Source organism: Triturus cristatus, chromosome 8, assembly GCF_964204655.1.
Source record: "Triturus cristatus chromosome 8, aTriCri1.1, whole genome shotgun sequence".
NCBI lineage: Eukaryota > Metazoa > Chordata > Amphibia > Caudata > Salamandridae > Triturus > Triturus cristatus.
In genome coordinates this window covers 792,257,058-792,275,834 of record NC_140591.1, presented here as the reverse complement: position 1 = coordinate 792,275,834, position 18,777 = coordinate 792,257,058, and the positions used below count along the sequence as shown (strand labels likewise).

The following is an 18,777-nucleotide window of genomic DNA, read 5'->3' as shown; positions in this document are numbered from 1 at the left end:
GGGTGAATGAGCGAGATTAAATATCCACTGCATATGGCTGCTTAATCAACCAGCAAGCAGTCTTTTACACTTGATTGGTGATTGATTTAATAGAAATCTCTGAAAGGTCATTGGCATACATTATTAACTCCTTGAAGTTGGCTTTGATTTGTTACCTTGGGGCATATCAACAAGGGCTTTATCTCTGCTTTTTTGGCTTCAAAAGCCAAAAAAGCAGAGATAAAACTAGCGCCCTTTCAACAACAGGGTGCTAACATGCAAATTTGCATGTTAGCACCCTTTTACTCTACGCTTCCTCTTGCATCTCTAATGAGATGCAAAGGGGGCGTTCCAGAGTAAAATAATAGGAGAAATGTCGCTAAGCGACATTTCTCCTATTATCAAGAATGACGCTAACCCTGTTAGAGACAAAAAAAGCAGCGCTAACCGCGGTTAACGCTGCTTTTTTACGTCTGCTAATTTTCAGACTTAGCCATGATATCCTATGGAAGGAGGATATCATGGCTAAGTTTGCCTGTCCCTATCAACAAGGTAACGTGTGATTATCGCTGGGATTCCAGCGATAATCTCACGTTAGCCTGTTAGCGTGTAGATTTTTATCGCTATTGAGATAAGCGTCGCTAATAGCACGCTATCTCAGCGATAAAAATTCACGCTAGCCGGCGATAATTATCCTCACGCTAAGAGCGCTGAGCGATAATTATCGCCGGTTGTTGTTGATATGCCCCTTTGAGTTTCTATATAACGTTGTAGCTTTTAAAATGGCGCCCCTTTGTTTCTCCTCATTATATATCTTTTTTGCCGCCCACAATTGTGTCTGATGTTCTCCACGGCAGTCTTTGTCGTGATTATTTGCAGACTATGCCTCTTGTCCTCTTTTTATGTTATCTATCGAGCATGCCATCGGAGATGGCATTTTCTCTGTCTATTGCTGAAAGAAATTCAATAGTGTCTAACCATAGCTGAAGCTGTTATCATGTTCCTCTCTGGTGATTACATCTCATCTCTATTTCCTCCACACTCGCTGTTGAAAACACTTCAGTTACACTCGAGGACATTGCTTTTCCGATGGAGCAAAATCTATCATTGACAGCATCACGTCACTCCAAAGGGCATTTATCAAGTCCCGAGAAAACTGAAAACCGCCTTCTAATGCAGCAGCAGTGCTGGGATTTGCACTATTTCGTTTTGCACTTCGTCACAGTGCGTTCAAAGGAGCTGTTGATGTAGTTGAAAGTCTCGTCTGAAAGCAGATTCGTTGATAGCACATCTAAGCCTGTTTGTGAAAAGTACCGTAAATGTCAAGCATTGTTTGGAGTTTTGTGATCCTCTGCATGTTTTATTTATACTAGCTGGGTGGATGCGAAATATTTGAAACATGGTTAATTTTTTGTAGAAATGTGCCCTAAAATCAAGCCATATTTTATGTTTTTTAGTTAATGGAATTTATTACCACACTTGGCAAAGCTCATGAATATAAAAAATGAGTCAGATCTCAAACGAGAAAGACCAGAATTGCCAATAGTGCATCAAGAGAGGTATGCAAGTGTCATAGAGGGGAAAGGTAGGTTACCACGTAATATCTGCTGTTTTTATTGGTGTGTTCTATTAAAATGTCCTATTTTGAAGGAATCGATATATGGACAGGACTTTGATATGTTTATTTTTTTGCATTTTACTGTGGTGGCTGTTCGAAACAATTCATTAATTTCGAAGCAGCACAATGCCTTTCATCTTTACTAATATCTCATTTAACCAGTTTACTGTATGGAATCATTTATGCCTGAGAAGAAATGTAAACATCAGGGGGCATATTCATTAATCTAAATTGCACACGTATATGTTCTCGGGTGGGTATTTACTGCTACGTGGCCTACGCCTAAGTGTAACCAGGCACTTTTTGCTATTCACTAATTTCCTGTGTAGAGTCTTTAGTGTAACGCCCTGTGCAGGTGAGAGTGGCGGACTGCGCGATGGGGGGGGGGGGGTTGGCGGGGGATAGTCGATAGACGACAAGGCAAAATAACATTTAAAAAAGAGAAAACAACTTATCTTGCACTGACCGCATCGCCGACTCGGTGATGCGGCAAGCGCAAGATGAGTGTTTTTCTTTTTTTAAATGTATTTTTCCTCGTTGTCTGTCGACGATCACCCCCACCCCTACCCACCGCCTCACCGCTCTTACCTGCACGGGCCACTCCTGGTATAAACTTGTCCCCTCCCTAAGTTTGCATGCAGGGATCTCTGCCACAATGGTGCAGATCTACGCACCGCTCTTACCTGCACGGGCCACTCCTGGTATGAACTTGTTCCCTCCCTAAGTATGCATGCAGGGATCTCTGCAACAATGGTGCAGATCTACGCACCCGCTCTTGCCTGCACGAGCCACTCCTGGCATGAACTTGTTCCCTCCCTAAGTATGCATGCTATGGTCTCTGCCACAATGGTGCAGATCTACGCACCGCTCTTACCTGCACGGGCCACTCCTGGTATGAACTTGTTCCCTCCCTAAGTATGCATGCAGGGATCTCTGCCACAATGGTGCAGATCTACGCACCGCTCTTACCTGCACGGGCCACTCCTGGTATGAGCTTGTTCCCTCCCTAAGTATGCATGCAGGGATCTCTGCAACAATGGTGCAGATCTACGCACCCGCTGTTACCTACACGAGCCACTCCTGGTATGAACTTGTTCCCTCCCTAAGTATGCATGCAGGGATCTCTGCCACAATGGTGCAGATCTACGCACCGCTCTTACCTGCGCGGGCCACTCCTGGTATGAACTTGTTCCCTCCCTAAGTATGCATGCAAGGATCTCTGCCACAATGGTGCAGATCTACGCACCCGCTCTTACCTGCACGAGCCACTCCTGGTATGAACTTGTTTCCTCCCTAAGTATGCATGCAGGGATCTCTGCCACAATGGTGCAGATCTACGCACCGCTCTTACCTGCACGGGCCACTCCTGGTATGAACTTGTTCCCTCCCTAAGTATGCATGCAGGGATCTCTGCAACAATGGTGCAGATCTACGCACCGCTCTTACCTGCACGGGCCACTCCTGGTATGAACTTGTTCCCTTCCTAAGTATGCATGCGGGGATCTCTGCCACAATGGTGCAGATCTACGCACCACTCTTACCTGCACGGGCCACTCCTGGTATGAACTTGTTCCCTCCCTAAGTATGCATGCAGGGATCTCTGCCACAATGGTGCAGATCTACGCACCCGCTCTTACCTGCACGAGCCACTCCTGGTATGAACTTGTTCCCTCCATAAGTATGCATGCAGGGATCTCTGCCACAATGGTGCAGATCTACGCACCCGCTCTTACCTGCACGAGCCACTCCTGGTATGAACTTTTCCCTCCCTAATTATGCATGCAGAGATCTCTGCCACAATGGTGCAGATCTACGCAGACAAAAGATAGAAGAGGCAGATGTCCCCACCTATAGGCTAGGGAACAGTATTTTGTAGGTATGGGTAGTGCTTCAGTAGTATTACGTAACATACTACAAAGTTCATTGTGCGAATCGGCACTACAATAGTCCATGGTCAGGCAGACTGCCCAGGCTCATAAGTCTTGATAGAGAGTCTACGGGGCATAGTATCAAGGTCCGGCGTTAAAATTATCGCCGCTTTATCAGCAGAAAACTGCCTCTAAAGCGGCGATAATGGGCTTGATAATATGCCGCAGAGAATTCCAATAGAAGCCCATGTTCACACCAGAACATTGGAATTCTCTGCGACATATTATCAAGCCCATTATCGCCGCTTTAGCAGCAGCTTTCCGCCGATAAAGTGGCGATAATTTTAACGCCGGACCTTGATAAAAAGCCCCCATATCCTTTCTCCACCTATACTAAACCCCAAACTATAAATTATTTGGCAATACTTTCCTCCACAGATAATGGCATCCATTCCTTGTTTTTATTTTGTTTCTGTTCTCAATGAGGAAGCATTGGATTTGTCTGCTTCTAAACCTTAGTATTATTGCGACCGGCTCGCTTTCTTTTTTAGTGATTGGTGGTTAATAATTGGAATCCACGAAGAATTCTTGAGCAAAATGTCCCTATATATTTTTTACAGAAAAATGTTTCTAGGCAGACTTTTTTTCTATAGGCAGACACCACATGAAATGAGTGGTCGCAAAATGGAAAAGTTGCAAGAGATAGCCCCAAGGGTCTCTGTTGGCGAAGAAGCTGTTCCTGGCTACTGTTTCTATGAATAGATGCTGCCATATGCTCACATTTATTCTTCAAGTTGCCCGCAGATTCTTTGATTCCTAATGGAAATGCCAATGCATTTTTGTTATTTCTTCTGTCAACTAGCAAATTAACTAAAAGCGGGCGCTAGTGACTTGACCAACACCTGTCTAAAATACTACTGGCTAATGAATCTTTTATTCCAATTTTCAGAATAGTCAAATGATTTAAAAGAAACGCGAGTGCAATTGCCCATGAGACTAACCAATGAGCTCTGAGAAAATAAGAAAACGTTCTTTGATGAAGCTGGGTCGAGTGAATGTCATGGCTAACGAGCAAAATCTTACTGGCCAATTTACATAGGTCGAAAATTGAAATCTTGTGCAGGACGGAGGAGGGAAGAGGAGAGAAAATTACACCAGTAACCCTCCACGCTAAGGTCAACAACAATTAAGGAGATATGATGGAATGGTTGGCCATAGGCCAATGGCACCTCGAGTGGTCTGCTTAATGTCATTAGGGACATTTATCCGTTTTTTTTGTATCTAGGCTTCTCTACATTTAAAGTAAAATTCTAACTAGAAATCCCTTCAAAACTAAAAAGAGACGCAACATATACAGTTTCAGTATATCGCACAACAGGCACTACACTGACTTTGACTGTATAATTATTTCATGAGGTGTGATGGGGCATTTAATGTCAGGTGGTTACTCATTTTGATGCATAGAGTCAATGTCAAATCAAATCACTTTTTTTGATGCTTATTTGATAAGATCATAAAAGTACAAACATTAGTAATAAAAACATCCATCCATATACAAAAAGTAAAAAAGTTGCTGTTAGGATCATCCATTATTGAGTCAATGATTTTCTTGGACAGTTTGCTGTAGTTATTGGAAATGTATTTTTGAATATTTACTATTGATTGATCGATTTATTCATTTTACTCTTTGTTTGGTTGCTAGAACCATAAGAAATGCAATAGACAGATAAAACACATGATGTTAATGGCAATTGAATAGGCGGATGAAAAAAAAACTCGGACATATTTGAATTGACAATATGTACCAGCAATAGCAATTTCGCACTATTTTAAAAGTGGACAAACAAAAGCTGCAATTATAACGAAATAATAACAATGATACATCTGCAGAAAAGAAAATGACCCCTCATCGTAAAGTGCATTTAAGTTTAGTAGACTGTTGAATAACATTTGCTGTAGGGAAACTGATACACACAGATGGGGAGCCCTTGTCAGTAAACACAGCAGGTCTGTCTGAAATGAGCGGAACTCAGAATAGGTAGCAGGAAACGCTTTGGGGGAGGCTGTGGCTTAAGGGCTAGAGCGGACGACTTTGAAGCCCTGGAACTAGGGGGCATATTATCAGGGACACGTTAACATTATCACCGGTTTAGCGGCAGAAAACTGCCGCTAAACCGGCGATAATGGGCTTGATAATATGCCCTGGAGAATTCCCATAGAAGCCCATGTTCACACCAGAACATGGGCTTCTATGGGAATTCCATAGGGCATATTATCAAGCCCATTATCGCCGGTTTAGCGACAGTTTTCTGCCGCAAAAGCGGCGATAATTTTTAACGCCGTCCTTGATAATATGCCCCTAGGTTCGAGTCTGGCGAGAGGCTCAAACATCGTGTGACTCTGGACAAACCACTTACTCTCCCATGGGGCATATTAACAAGCCAGGCGATAAAATTATCGCCGCTTTAGCGGCAGAAAACTGCCGCTAAAGCGGCGATAATGGGCTTGATAATATGCTCTATGGAATTCCAATTGAAGCCCATGTTAGATGTGAAGGACATCTAACCTGAGCTTCAATTGGAATTCCATAGAGCATATTATCAAGCCCATTATCGCCGCTTTAGCGGCAGTTTTCTGCCGCTAAATCGGCGATGATTTTATCGCCTGGCTTGTTAATATGCCTCATAGTTCCTCCATCTTAGGTTGGGCCTGCTTTAAAGTACATTTACTCCTTATTCTGAGGACATTTTCAGATCCAAGGAAGGACTTCCTGCCATATACACCACGCAAGCTGCAAAATCGTATGGTTAAGTTTACTGAGTACAATTAGAACATAGGGGCATATTATCAAGCCAGGCGATAAAATGATCGCTGCGTTAGCGGCAGAAAACTGCCGCTAAAACGGCGATAATGGGCTTGATAATATGCTCTGTGGAATTCCAATTGAAGCTCAGGTTAGATGTCCTTCACATCTAACATGGGCTTCAATTGGAATGCCATAGAGCATATTATCAAGCCCATTATCGCCGTTTTAACGGCCGTTTTCTGCCGCTAAAGCGGCGATAATTTTATCGCCTGGCTTGATAATATGCCCCTTATATAGGTAATAATTAGGAAAGCATGCTACCATCACACATCGGCACGTAATCTGATGGCAAGCATGCAACTGTTAATTCAAACGTCTGAATATTCTTAAGAAAACTCAGAAGCCGAAATAAATAATGCTTTTTTCCATAAAGATTTTGCAGAAATATATTCACTATTCTGCATCCCTCACAGGAGAGAAACTATATTTACAAAAGGAGATTGATTTGCAAAAGGACGGTGACTGCAAAAGTATGTCTGGAAGTGGCCACACTTATTACTCGAATCTAGGAGAATATAGTAGAATTCAACAGATCTAGCAGCGGTTCTTGCAGGTAACAGCGGTGGGGCGGTGGGGCCGCTTAAGGGAGTATTTCGGGGGAATTTTCCCTCTGCATCGTCCCTCGAAATATCCCCTTACCTGGCCCCACTGCCCTACCGCTGTTACCTGCTGGGGCCGTGGCTGAACAGATCCTTTCCTAGAAAGATAGCCCAGCAAGTGAACAGTGACATATGCTGGCATATCAAGACCATGAGTTCAAATCACAGCAAAGCAAGCTCAGCTTTCCAACGTCTGAGGCTAATTAACTCATTGGAGCTTATTTATGAGGCCTTGCGTCACTTTTACGCCGCCTGTGCGTCACTTTTTGTGACGCACCAGCAGCCTAAAAGACGCACCATGTTGCGTCATATTTACAAAGTGACGCATCTAGGTAGATGCGTCACTTTGTAAACCCCTGCGCCACATTATACCTGCGCCAGGGATAATGTCTGCAGGTTGGGTGTTCCGACACAAGTAAGCCTCGTGGAAGTGACACAGTGAAATCTACGAGATTTCACTGCGCCACTTCTAGGACGCAAATGTGTCAATATCTTATGCCTGCCTCACAGCAGACGTAAGACTGACGCAGGCCTTTTCACATGGGGCTTGCCCCATGTGAAAGGACAAATTGCTGGAGTTGCGTCACTTTTATGACACACCCCAGCAATGCGCCACTTTTGCGTCAACAGAAATACTGAAGCATCTGTCACTCCTTGCGACATGATGCGTCATATTGTAAAAATGACGCATCATTGGTGTCGCAAGGAGGGCGCAATGAAAAGTGAAGCATTGCTGTTTTCACGCAACGATGCGTCACTTTTCATAAATGAGGCCCATTGTCATTAAAATGGAAAATAGTACCATTTTATGTTTATAGAAATGGTACAAAATACAATATTACTTGCTATGGGAACACGTTATCTTTGCAAATGTAAAATGGTCAAATTTGTGAATTTTGTCAAATAAAATCCAGATGGTCAATGTGGACATGGTATGGTATAGAGAGCATCCCAAATCAATGTAGCCTACTCAGCCATGTGGCACCCGCTGTCCTGAGTGTGTGCTGGGCTTTAGAGCAAATGTGAGTACAAACAAACTGGAGTACTTCTTCACCCTTGTTTAGTGTACCACGCCACCACGGAATGGAGCAGATGTCAAATATATAGGGTAACTGCTGACCCAATGTTAATTTTTCCACTTGTGCAGCGCACGCGTGCCACGGCCAATAATGCAAGTAAGGAAAAAGGGGTCACTCAGACTACTGAGCCTCGTGCCCCTACACTTGCTGTGCTATTGAAAGCTATGCTTTACTACATTAGAAACTGCCAATCTTTTACAATTACAGTAAATTCTCATGGTGGGATTAAACAAGCTACAGAACATCCAAAATACCACCGCAAGACTGGTCCTCAACCTGCCAAGACACTGCCACATCTCCCAGCACCTGCGCACATTCCACTGGCTCCCCGTCAAAGCTAGAGTTACCCTCAAGATGCTAACCCATGCTCACAAGGCCCTCCACGACACCGGACCAGCATACCTGAATAGCCAACTCAAATTCCATGCACCCCAAAGGACCCTACGATCAGACCAGCTCTCCTACGCCGTGGTCCCCCGCACCACAAAGACCAGATAGGGAGACCGCTCCTTCTCCTTCCGCGCGGCCAGAGCCTGGAACGAACTTCCGCTCCACCTCAGACAGATAACATCGCTCCCCATCTTCGCAAGAAACCTCAAAACCTGGCTCTTCGACAGACCCCCTCCTTGATGGACTGGAATTGCGAACCCCACTCCCACACCCCCCAGCGCCTTGAGACCCTTACGGGTGAGTAGTCGCGCTTAACAAACACCAGATTTGATTTGATTTGAAAGTCACCTTTTGTCCCACACTTATGGAAGACTGCTCTCCATAAGTGGCAATGGTCATTTAAGCAAATGTATCCAGAGGAGGAATGAACACGTAGGATTCATATTCTTGTAGAGAATATAATGAGTTTTCCTTCAAAATAATACAGAATGTTTTCACTTATTTCACTCTTGTTGGAAGGGCATTCTCCGGGGGGCTTCGGAAACGTTCCTGACCACCCTTTGACCCACCTCTCCCAGAGTTAGGCCGAGCAAGGGCGGGGAGGCCCTTCCTGGAAGGGTCTCGTTCCTAGGATCGTACACGCTGAGCTTACACTATCTGACAGAGGGACACCACACAGTAGTTCTTCGTAGGACAGTATACTTTATCGATAGTTTCAGGAGATCTTTATGATCCGAGATGCAGCTGTTAAATCAATGCCACAAGTGGCGGCGGTTTCGTGATGGGGGTATTGGGGTAGTGGGACAGTCTTTGAATTCAGTGTCTCTGCGGAGTATCCTTCGCACAGCTCCCAATCATCGAGCTGGGGGATGTGGTTTCACTCGGCAATCTCCGCCGATTCTCCTGGAGGGGAGCGCCGCGAGTCACTCAGCAGGCACAGGTGGTTTCAGATTCTCGGGAGCCGCGACGGCGTCAGCAGGGCTCAGATGGTTCAGAGTTCGGGGAGCCGCGACAGCGTCAGCAGGGCTCAGATGGTTCAGAGATCGGGAAGCCGCGACAGCGTCAGCAGGGCTCAGATGGTCCAGAGTTCGGGGAGCCGCGACAGCGTCAGCAGGGCTCAGATGGTTCAGAGTTCGGGGAGCCACGACAGCGTCAGCAGGGCTCAGATGGTTCAGAGTTTGGGGAGCCGCGACAGCGTCAGCAGGGCTCAGATGGTTCCGTGGGTCAGGTAGCGTTCTTGGGTTCAGAGATCGATCGAGCCGCGACCAGGTCAGCAGGGCTCTCGTAGGTCCAGGTCTCCTCTGCCACCTGTCCCTTCAGCACCCCTTGTTATACTCCCCCTCCTCTTTGAAGTCCGGAGTCCTCGCAGAGAGGGGTCTTGGTGCCTGGGTGCGCTGTGTCGGGATTTCCTGTCGCTCGACCCTTTGATCTGTTCAGGTGGGTCTGGGAGGGACTCCAGACGCCCAGCATGCGAGGCGCCCGCTCACCGGGGGCCTGGTGGCCGATCGAAACCCTCCTTGGGGAGGAGATCCTGAGGTGTGACAGAGACGGCGTCCCCCAGTCTGGCTTGGGGGTTTCTCTCTCCCTCGGCCGGGCATGCGTGGTAGTGTCTTGGGTTTGGCTGGGGCCCCGGCCGGCCATCGGGTTTGTTGGGCCATGGTGGCCGGAAGTCTGTGATACCGGGGATCAGGTGTGGTTGCAGGGTTGCTTACTGGTCGGGAGGGTCCACGCCACAAGGCCGGCCTCACAACTCTGCACATTTTTTAAGCTGGAGTTGTTTTGATGGTTACTGTCTCTATTGATTGCAGGAAGCTGACTCTCTATATAGTGCACTAAAATGAAGTACACTGTGTATAGAATTCAGAGAGACCCTAATTGGTGTACAGAGGCAAAAGTAGATAATACTAATGCTCTATTTGTAGTAGTGTGGGCGAGCAGTTAGGCTTATCAGAAGGTAGTGCTAAGCATTTGTTGTACTCACAGAAGCTATAAATGATACACACAAACAAGAATACATCTGTGACCAATTTGCAGAAATAACATAGATTTTTATGCAATTTTTCAGACCAAGAACTTTGTTCTACAGTAAGTACTTTTTAAGTTATGAATTTTTATAGTTCACAAAATAAATCACTTTTGTGCCCAATTACGCACCATTGAAGTAAATGGGAGAAAATAGAAAAATGCGTATAAAATCATACAGTTGGATTACGAGGTTTACCTTCTGTATATAGGTAAATAGCAAGGCCAGGCCCAATGTTACACCAGCGAATTCTCAGGAGCGTCTCGCATTTGACCGGGAACATGGTGCTGAGTTCGCTGGCAACTGGTGCGCTACGAAGAAGGGGGCTTCCTGAAAACACACTGCACAAGAGAACTTAAAGGTGAGTCCAAGGGGTCCCACTCGAGGGAGCAGGTCGCAAAGGCCACAAGACCATGGCAGCACAGCTGGTTCATCATTACCTAGGCTGGGTGGGCTGGGTGCAGAACAGATAGGTCACTGGGGGAGGCGTGCATCAAGATGTCCTCGCTTTCAGGAGCAGTCAGGTTGTGGAGGTGATTCCAGGACAGCTGAGCCACTCACAAAGTAGGTCTGAAGAGTCTTGACGTCACTCGATTAGTGCTTGCTTCCAGGGCAGTTGAGTTCGGACTGGACTCTTCATTTCGATGTTGATTGCAGGGAGTCCGGTGCCCCAGGTATTGGTGTGGCATGGCTACGGTAGGTCCTGGTGTCTGCACACTCAGTGGGAAAACAGATTTAAAACTCCAGAGCCGTTGTAACTCTTTTTGCTTGGATGCTACGCTGGAGTTGCCCAGGAGCAGCAAGTTGGTAAACCAGACTCTGAGGGTTTGATGCCTGCAGAATGCAGGGAATTAATTCCTCCACCCCAACGAAGTTCTCTAGTGATTAGAAAAGTGTTGTGGGTGCTCTGGGGTTCTTGAAGTCCTCACAGCAGCAGGACATGCCAGCACCTCATGATTGTCAAGTCCTGGAAGCAGCAGTCAGGGTTTTGTGCCAAAATTCAGCAGAAGGTCTTCTGTTCTCAGGTCCGCAACTCTTCTTTGTCTGTATCTTCTTTGCATCCATTGAATCTAGGGGGTCCATGGTCCAGGGCTGCCTCCTTAATAGTAAATGTAAAGGTGTTAAAAGGAGTGACAGGTAGTAGCCAATGGGCTACCTACCTTTAGGGTGTCTACACCCTCTAAGTGACCACTTCCTGTGGAAAAGGGCACTACCCTAGCACTGAAAGGTTAATTCCTGCCACAATAAGATGGAAGCATTGAAAATGTGATGCACACATCACATGGCCTACCTTAGGGGTGGTGCTGGCTGAATGTGGGCACACCTCCTAATCTAACTAGTTTTCTCATCTGTCCTCCTGCCAGATGTGGAGCAGGGCAGGGGGGTTGTCACTCTCCACTATATGGAGATACCTTTGAAGTTCCCGCCCTGAAAGGCCAACCTGGTCTGGAGGAGGTATGAAGCACATACACCCAGAGCAGCAGGCTTTGTACCTGGCCTCTGAGGGTGCTGGCTCTCACCCATGAGGTCAGATACATGTATGGTGGTGGCAGGCTGGCTATGACTAGTCAAAGACAACAGTGTTTGTTAGTTTTTCGGGGGACCCTCTATAGTGTCTCTTGTGTGCATGTATTAATAAATCCAACACTGGAATCATTGCAGATTTACTAGGATGGGATGTTTGGTACCAAACATCTAAGGGTACAGTGAAGCCATCATGGAGCTAGGAAACTCGTAATGACAAGTATCCATCCCATGTACTCTCTATGGCTTCCCTGTGCACTTACAATATCCAAGAATGGACATAGATATTGTAGGGTCATATCTGCTCATGCAGATATGTCCACACATGAGAAATAATGCACCCGGCCTTAGGGCTGTTAGGCCTGCAGAAGGGGTGACCTGCCTATACCTCATGCAGTGTATGTGGGCATGGCACACAGGGCTGTGTGCCATTTTGACTCTACGGTTACCCCTGAAACTAGACAGGCAGCCTGCAATGGCAGATTGCATGGTCTGGGGTGGCACAATTTGTTCTGCAGCCCTAGAGGTCCCTCTTCAGTACCAATGCCCTAGGTACCAGGGGTACCATTTACTAGGGACTGACAGGAGTTGCTGAAGTTGTGCCAATTGTGGTGCAGTTTTAGGGTAAGAACACTGGTACTGGGAATCTGGTTTGCAGGGACCCAGTACACATCCGTCAAAGTTGCACCAAAAAGCAGGCAAATAGTGTGTGGGGAGTATTACAACAAGAACCCAGTTCCCACAATGATGCTCTAGTTTTTGTAGTAGTCCCCAATACAAAAGTACCAAATACCAGGTACATGTCTTTGTACCTGGAGTGTGAGTGTTCGGTGTAGATCATCAGAGGGATTTACTAACATAAAATGTAGAAAACTGCAATAGTGATGGAAAGTAGCATGGTGTATACCTTCAGAATGAAAAGGTTTGAATAATTAAATATTAATTAATAACAAGTGACACCTAGGTGACAGTTACATGTGTAATACGTGTACAATATTTGATTACGCAGTACAGAGCAAGACAGGCTAATTGAAAAATAAATATGCAACCCATACACTGTTATAATCAGTTTCTTAACTTTAATATTTATTAAACACAAGGGAATCAAGCATTGGCATAGCCAATAGGTCTCACTTTTGGGACCCTCTAAGTATTTAGTTATGCAGCACAATATCCTTGGTGCAACCACATCAACTGTTGCGTGGCTAAACACTTATAAGGTCCCAAAGGTGGGACCTATTGGATATGCCAATGCATGGTGTGGTTGTGTGTGTGGTTGTGTGTGTGTGTGTGGTTGTGTGTGTGGTTGTGTGTGTGGTTGTGCGGTTGGGTGTGCGGTTGTGTGTGGTTGTGTGTGTGTATGGTTGTGTGTGTGTGGTTGTGTGTGTGGTTGTGTGTGGTTGTGGTTGTGTGTGTGGTTGTGTGTGTGTGTGGTTGTGTGTGTGTGGTTGTGTGTGTGTGTGTGGTTGTGTGTGTGTGGTTGTGTTGTGTGGTTGTGTTGTGTGGTTGTGTGTGTGTGTGGTTGTATGTCTGTGTGTGTGTGGTTGTATGTGTGTGTGGTTGTATATGTGGTTGTGTGTGTGTGGTTGTGTGTGTGTGGTTGTGTGTGTATGAGTGTGGTTGTGTGTGTGGTTGTGTGTGGGTGGTTGTACGTGTGTGTGTGTGTGGTTGTATGTGTGTGTGTGGTTGTATGTGTGGTTTTGTGTGTGGTTGTGTGTGTGCGGTTGTGTGTGGTTGTGTGTGTGTGGTTGTGTGTATGGTTGTGGGTGTGTGTGTATGTGTGGTTGTGGTTGTGTGTGTGGTTGTGTGTGTGTGGTTGTGTGTGTGTGGTTGTGTGTGTGGTTGTGTGTGTGGTTGTGTGTGTGTGGTTGTGTGTGTGGGGTTGGGTGTGGTTGTGTGTGTGTGTGTGTGGTTGTGTGTGTGTGTGGCTGTGTGTGTGTGTGTGTTTGTTTGTGTGTTTCGTTGTGTGTGTGGTTGTGTGTGGGTGTATGTGGGTGTGTGTGGTTATGTGTGGGGTGTGTGGGTGGGTGTGTGTGGTTGTGTGTGTGGTTGTGTGTGTGCATGGTTGTGTATATGGTTGTGGGTGTGTGTGTGGTTGTCTGTATGGTTGTGGGTGTGTGTGGTTGTGTGTATGTTTGTGGGTGTGTGGGTGTGGTTGTGTGTATGGTTGTGTGTGTGTGTGTGGTTGTGTGTGGTTGTGAGGGTGGTTGTGTGTGTGTGGTTGTGTGTGTGGTTGTGGTTGTGTGTGTGATTGTGGCTGTGTGGGTGCAGTTGTGGGTAAGGGTGTGTAGTGTATGGTTGTGTATATAGGTGGTTGTGGTTGTGTGTGTGGTTGTGTGTGTGGTTGTGTATGTGTGGTTGTGTGTGTGTGGTTTTGTGTGTGTGGTTGTGTGTGTGGCTGTGTGTGTGGTTGTGTGCATGGTTGTGTGTGTGCATGGTTGTGTGTATGGTTGTGTGTGTGTGTGGTTGTGTGTGTGGTTGTGTGTATGGTTGTGGGTGTGGCTGTGGTTGTGCATGTGGTTGTAGTTGTGTGTGTGTGGTTGTAGCTGTGTGTGTGTGTGTGTGGTTGTGTGGGTGTGTGTGTTTGTATGTGTGGTTGTGTGTGTGGTTGTGGTTGTGTGTGTGTGTGTGTGTGTGCTTGTGTGTGGTAGTGTGTTTGGTTGTGTGTGTGTGGTTGTGTGTGCATGTGTGGTGTGTGCATATGTGGTTGTGTATGTGGTTGTGTGTGTTTTTGTGTGTGCATGTGTGGTTGTGTGTGTGGTTGTGTGGTTGTGGTTGTGTGTGTGTGGTTGTGTGTGTGTGTGTTTATGTGGTTGTGGGTATGGTTGTGTGGTTTTGGGTGTGGTTGTGTGGTTGGGTGTGGTTGTATGTGTAGGTGTGGGTGTGGTTCTGTGTGTGGTTGTGTGTGTGGTTGTGGTTCTGTATGTGGTTGTGTGTGTGGTTGTGTGTGTGGTTGCAGATGTGGTTGTGTGTGGTTGTGTGTGTGGTTGTGTGTGGTTGTGTGTGGTTGTTGGTGTGGTTGTGGGTATGGTTGTGTGTGTGTGGTTGTGTGTATGTGTGGTTGGGTGTGTGTGGTTGTGTGTGGTTGTGTGTGTGGTTGTGGTTGGTTGTGTGTGGTTGTTTGTGTGTGTGTGTGTGTGTGGTTGTGTGTGTTGTGTATGTGGTTGTGTGTGTGGTTGTGTGTGTTGTGTGTGTGGTTGTGGGTGTGGTTGTGGGTGTGGGTGTGGGTGGTTGTGGGTGTGATTGTGTGTGTGGTTGTGTGTGTTGTGTGTGGTTGTGGTTGTGTGATTGTGGTTGTGTGGTTGTGGTTGTGTGGTTGTGGTTGTCTGGTAGTGTGTGTGTGGTTGTGTTTGTGGTTGTGTGTGTGTGTGGTAGTGGTTGTGTGTGTGGTAGTGGTTGTGTGTGTGAGTGTGGTTGTGGGTGTGGTTGTGGGTGTGTGGTTGTTTGTGTTTGGTTGTTTGTGTGTGGGGTTGTGTGTGGTTGTATGTGTGGTTGTATGTGCGGTTATGGTTGTGTGTGTGGTTGTGTGTGTGTGTGGTTGTGGTTGTGTGTGGGTGTGTGTGGTTGTGTGTGTGTGTGTGTGGTTGTGGGTGTGGTCGGGTGTGGTTGTGGTCGGGTGTGGTTGGGAGTGGTTGTGGTTGTGTGTGTGGTTGTGGTTGTGTGTGGGGTTGTGTTTGTGGTTGTGTGTGTGGTTGTGTGTTTGGTTGTATATGGTTGTGTGGTTAGGTGTGGTTGTGTGTGTGTGGTTGTGGGTGTGGTTGTGTGGTTGTGTGTGTGGTTGTGTGTGGTTGTGGTTGTGTGTGGTTGTATGTGTGTGTGGGTGTGTGGTTGTGGGTGTGGTTGGGTGTGGTTGTGGTGGTAGGTGGGTGGTTGTGGGTGTGGTTGTTTGTGTGGTTGTGTATGTGGTTGTATGTGTGTGGTTGTGTGTGTGGTTGTGTGTGGTTGTGTGTGTGTGATTGGGTGTGGTTGGATGTGGTTGTGTGTGTGTGTGGTTGTGTGTGTGTGTGGTTGTGGGTGTGGTTGGGTGTGGTTGCGGTTGGGTGTGGTTGGGAGTGGTTATGGTTGTGTGTGTGTGGTTGTGGTTGTGTGTGTGGTTGTGTTTGTGGTTGTGTGTGTGGTTGTGTGTGTGGTTGTATATGGTTTTGTGGTTAGGTATGGTTGTGTGTGTGTGGTTGTGGGTGTGGTTGTGTGGTTGTGCGTGTGGTTATGTGTGGTTGTGGTTGTGTGTGGTTGTGTGTGTGGTTGTGGTTGTGTGTGGTTGTGTGTGTGGTTGTGTGTGTGGTGTGTGGGCATGTGTGTGGTTGCGTGTGGTTGTCTGTGTGTGGTTGTGCATGTGGTTGTGTGTGTGGTTGTGTGTGTGGGGGGTTGTGTGTGTGTGTGTGTGGTTGTGTGTGTGTGGTTGTATGTGTGGTTGTGGTTGTGTGTGTGGTTCTGTTTGTGGTTGTGTGTGTGTGTGAGACAGTACTACAAAAAGCATCTCAAAATATAGGAACACAAACATCGAGTTTGTGGAAAGAGAAAGTAAGTTGTAAGTCAAAGGGGTGCAGCAAAGCATTGACACAACAACAAAACAAGATCACTTAGCGAAGACTGAGTGCTGATAATGGATACCCACCGCCCATCATCTTAAGAGTTCGATTGCAGCCAATGTGCACTCAAACCTGCCCCCTCCTTGTGAGTTGCACCCCATATTTCATGAGTTATAACTGCTGCACCCACCATAGCGCTTTGAGATCTAAAGCGCTACATAGGTCTAATCGACTAACCAGTCGCCAACATGCTGTTTTTTGAAAGAGAATGTGCCAAAAGTTTCCAGCTTCCTCATCATGTCCTCATGAAAGTGCCAACGAAAGGACTCCCTGAATGATGCAACCGACATGAAGCAGCCGCTGCGATCAGAAATAAACACTGTGAACTTGTTGTCCAGTTTCACGGTAACATTTCCTTAATGTTCCTTAAGTCAAGTCACAAAACTGTAATACTAAAAGCATCTCAAAATAAAGGAACACAAGCATCGAGTTTGTGGAAAGATAAAGCACATTGTAAGTCAAACAGGCGCAGCAAAGCATTAACACAACAGTTCTTTGATGTTTGATGTTCTTTGAACGAGAACATCAAAGGGGCGCCGGAAAGTGATCACTGGCGAAAGGGAAAGTGATTGCGGGCGCTTAATAAGCATGACGAGGTTTGCCATATGGTGCCTCTGCTCCAAAGAGCGCGCCCGCGCACATGCACTGTACCTCTAGGCTGGCCATGGTAGCATTTTTTGAGCCCTCACAAAAAGTCTCGCCAGACAGCGCATGCGCTGGGTCCGGTGAGACCTAAAAAGGACATCAAGTACAAAAATGAAACAACATACGCCAACACGTTGCAACTTACATTTGAAGGTAGCAACTGGGACATCACTGTAGATTTGGGCCTGTTGCTCCTCATACAGCTGACAAACAAACCAGAAAACTCTTTGCAGATTTATAGTTGCATTTCTATATTTCAACTTTTAAAACTACTTGTCTGATATTTTAGCGAATGCCATTGAATGATTAAGATGAGTACCTTTATACTATGTGTTGACGAATGGAACATTAGGTGAATTTTTTATTCTCGTTCTTCATAGCATCCAACTAGAATATGCCACAATTGTGATAGGAATTTTCATTAACATCCTTCTTTAATGGACTTGGCTTTATTCATTCCCTATCTGAGAAACATCCTATTTCCAATCCTGAACTGTAACTCAGCGCTCCCTTCTTTGATCCTCTCTCCGTTGTTGTCAAAACTAGATTTGCCTCTCTATTTCTGCATGTGCCACAAATTCTCTGGTATTGCCTCATGTCTAGCAAATTCCTGAGAACCCTAGATCAGAGGGACCTTGATGCCCAATAGCACAATTTGGCATTTTTCAGTTATGGTCTTTCTGTTTCCTGCTAGTATTAAGTTTCTGTCTCAGACCAAGTTTTCAAAGTTTATTGTTTAAAAATAAATCAGTGTTCAATTACAGTATAGTTTGAACAAAATATCTGCAAAATGTAAGAACATTGATTACTTTTTAGGATGGGGACAGCCCTAAGGGATAATAACATTTTTTATCATGGGGAACCCTCAAAGTCACTAAATAGTTTAAGCCCACTCTCTAGGTAGCTATAGCAAAGAGCACACAGGCTTAACTTGGAGCAATGTGTAAAGGATGTATTCAGTCCCAAAACAATAATAAAGTCAAAACACTGAGCAATAAAAATCCTAAAATGAATTAGAAAAATAGAGTAAAATGTAATAAACAAAATTACACCAAAATGACAAAAATCCAAGAAGGGGAATAAGCGATATGATTTTTTAAAAAATATATTGTAATAGTACCAAAAAGCAATAAGCAGTAATGACAAACTGTGGAAGTGGTAGACTGGGACCTATGCGGAACAAAATTTGAAACCAACTGCGAAGGAGCCCTGATCAGATACAGCAAGTGGATCAGTCCTGGTAAAGGTCTAGAAGTCCAAACGTTTTTAAGTGCCATTTCAGAAAGGGATTTTCCCACTTTTCCAAAGAAAAGCTTTGACATTTCTTTTAAGCCCCAACTCAGAATGGAACTCTGTCCCTTTTTTGAAAAAAAAATCTTCTCTACGCGGGCTGCCACTGAAACTGTTATCGTCGTCATAGAACCGACCGGATACTTAAAGCTGGTTGGCTTCGCTGGAGATTTGCAGGCACATGCATCAAAAGAAAGACCGGTCGCAAACGGGCAGATTCTCTGAATCTGCCCCTTTGAGACCGGTATTATTGCATTTGGGATGCATCATCCCAAATGCAAAAATCGCAATTTAAGTAATCTCTAAA

General features: G+C 45.8%; 1 protein-coding gene across 1 annotated transcript in view; it reads left to right on the top strand.

Annotated features, from left to right (window-relative positions):
• Positions 1-18,777, top strand: part of HTR1F (5-hydroxytryptamine receptor 1F) — a 935,734-nt gene that overhangs the window by 192,957 nt on the left and 724,000 nt on the right. The window contains exon 2 of the mRNA XM_085620469.1: positions 1,437-1,564. The gene's annotated coding sequence lies outside the window, so the exon portion shown is untranslated. The remainder of the gene's footprint in view (positions 1-1,436; positions 1,565-18,777) is intronic.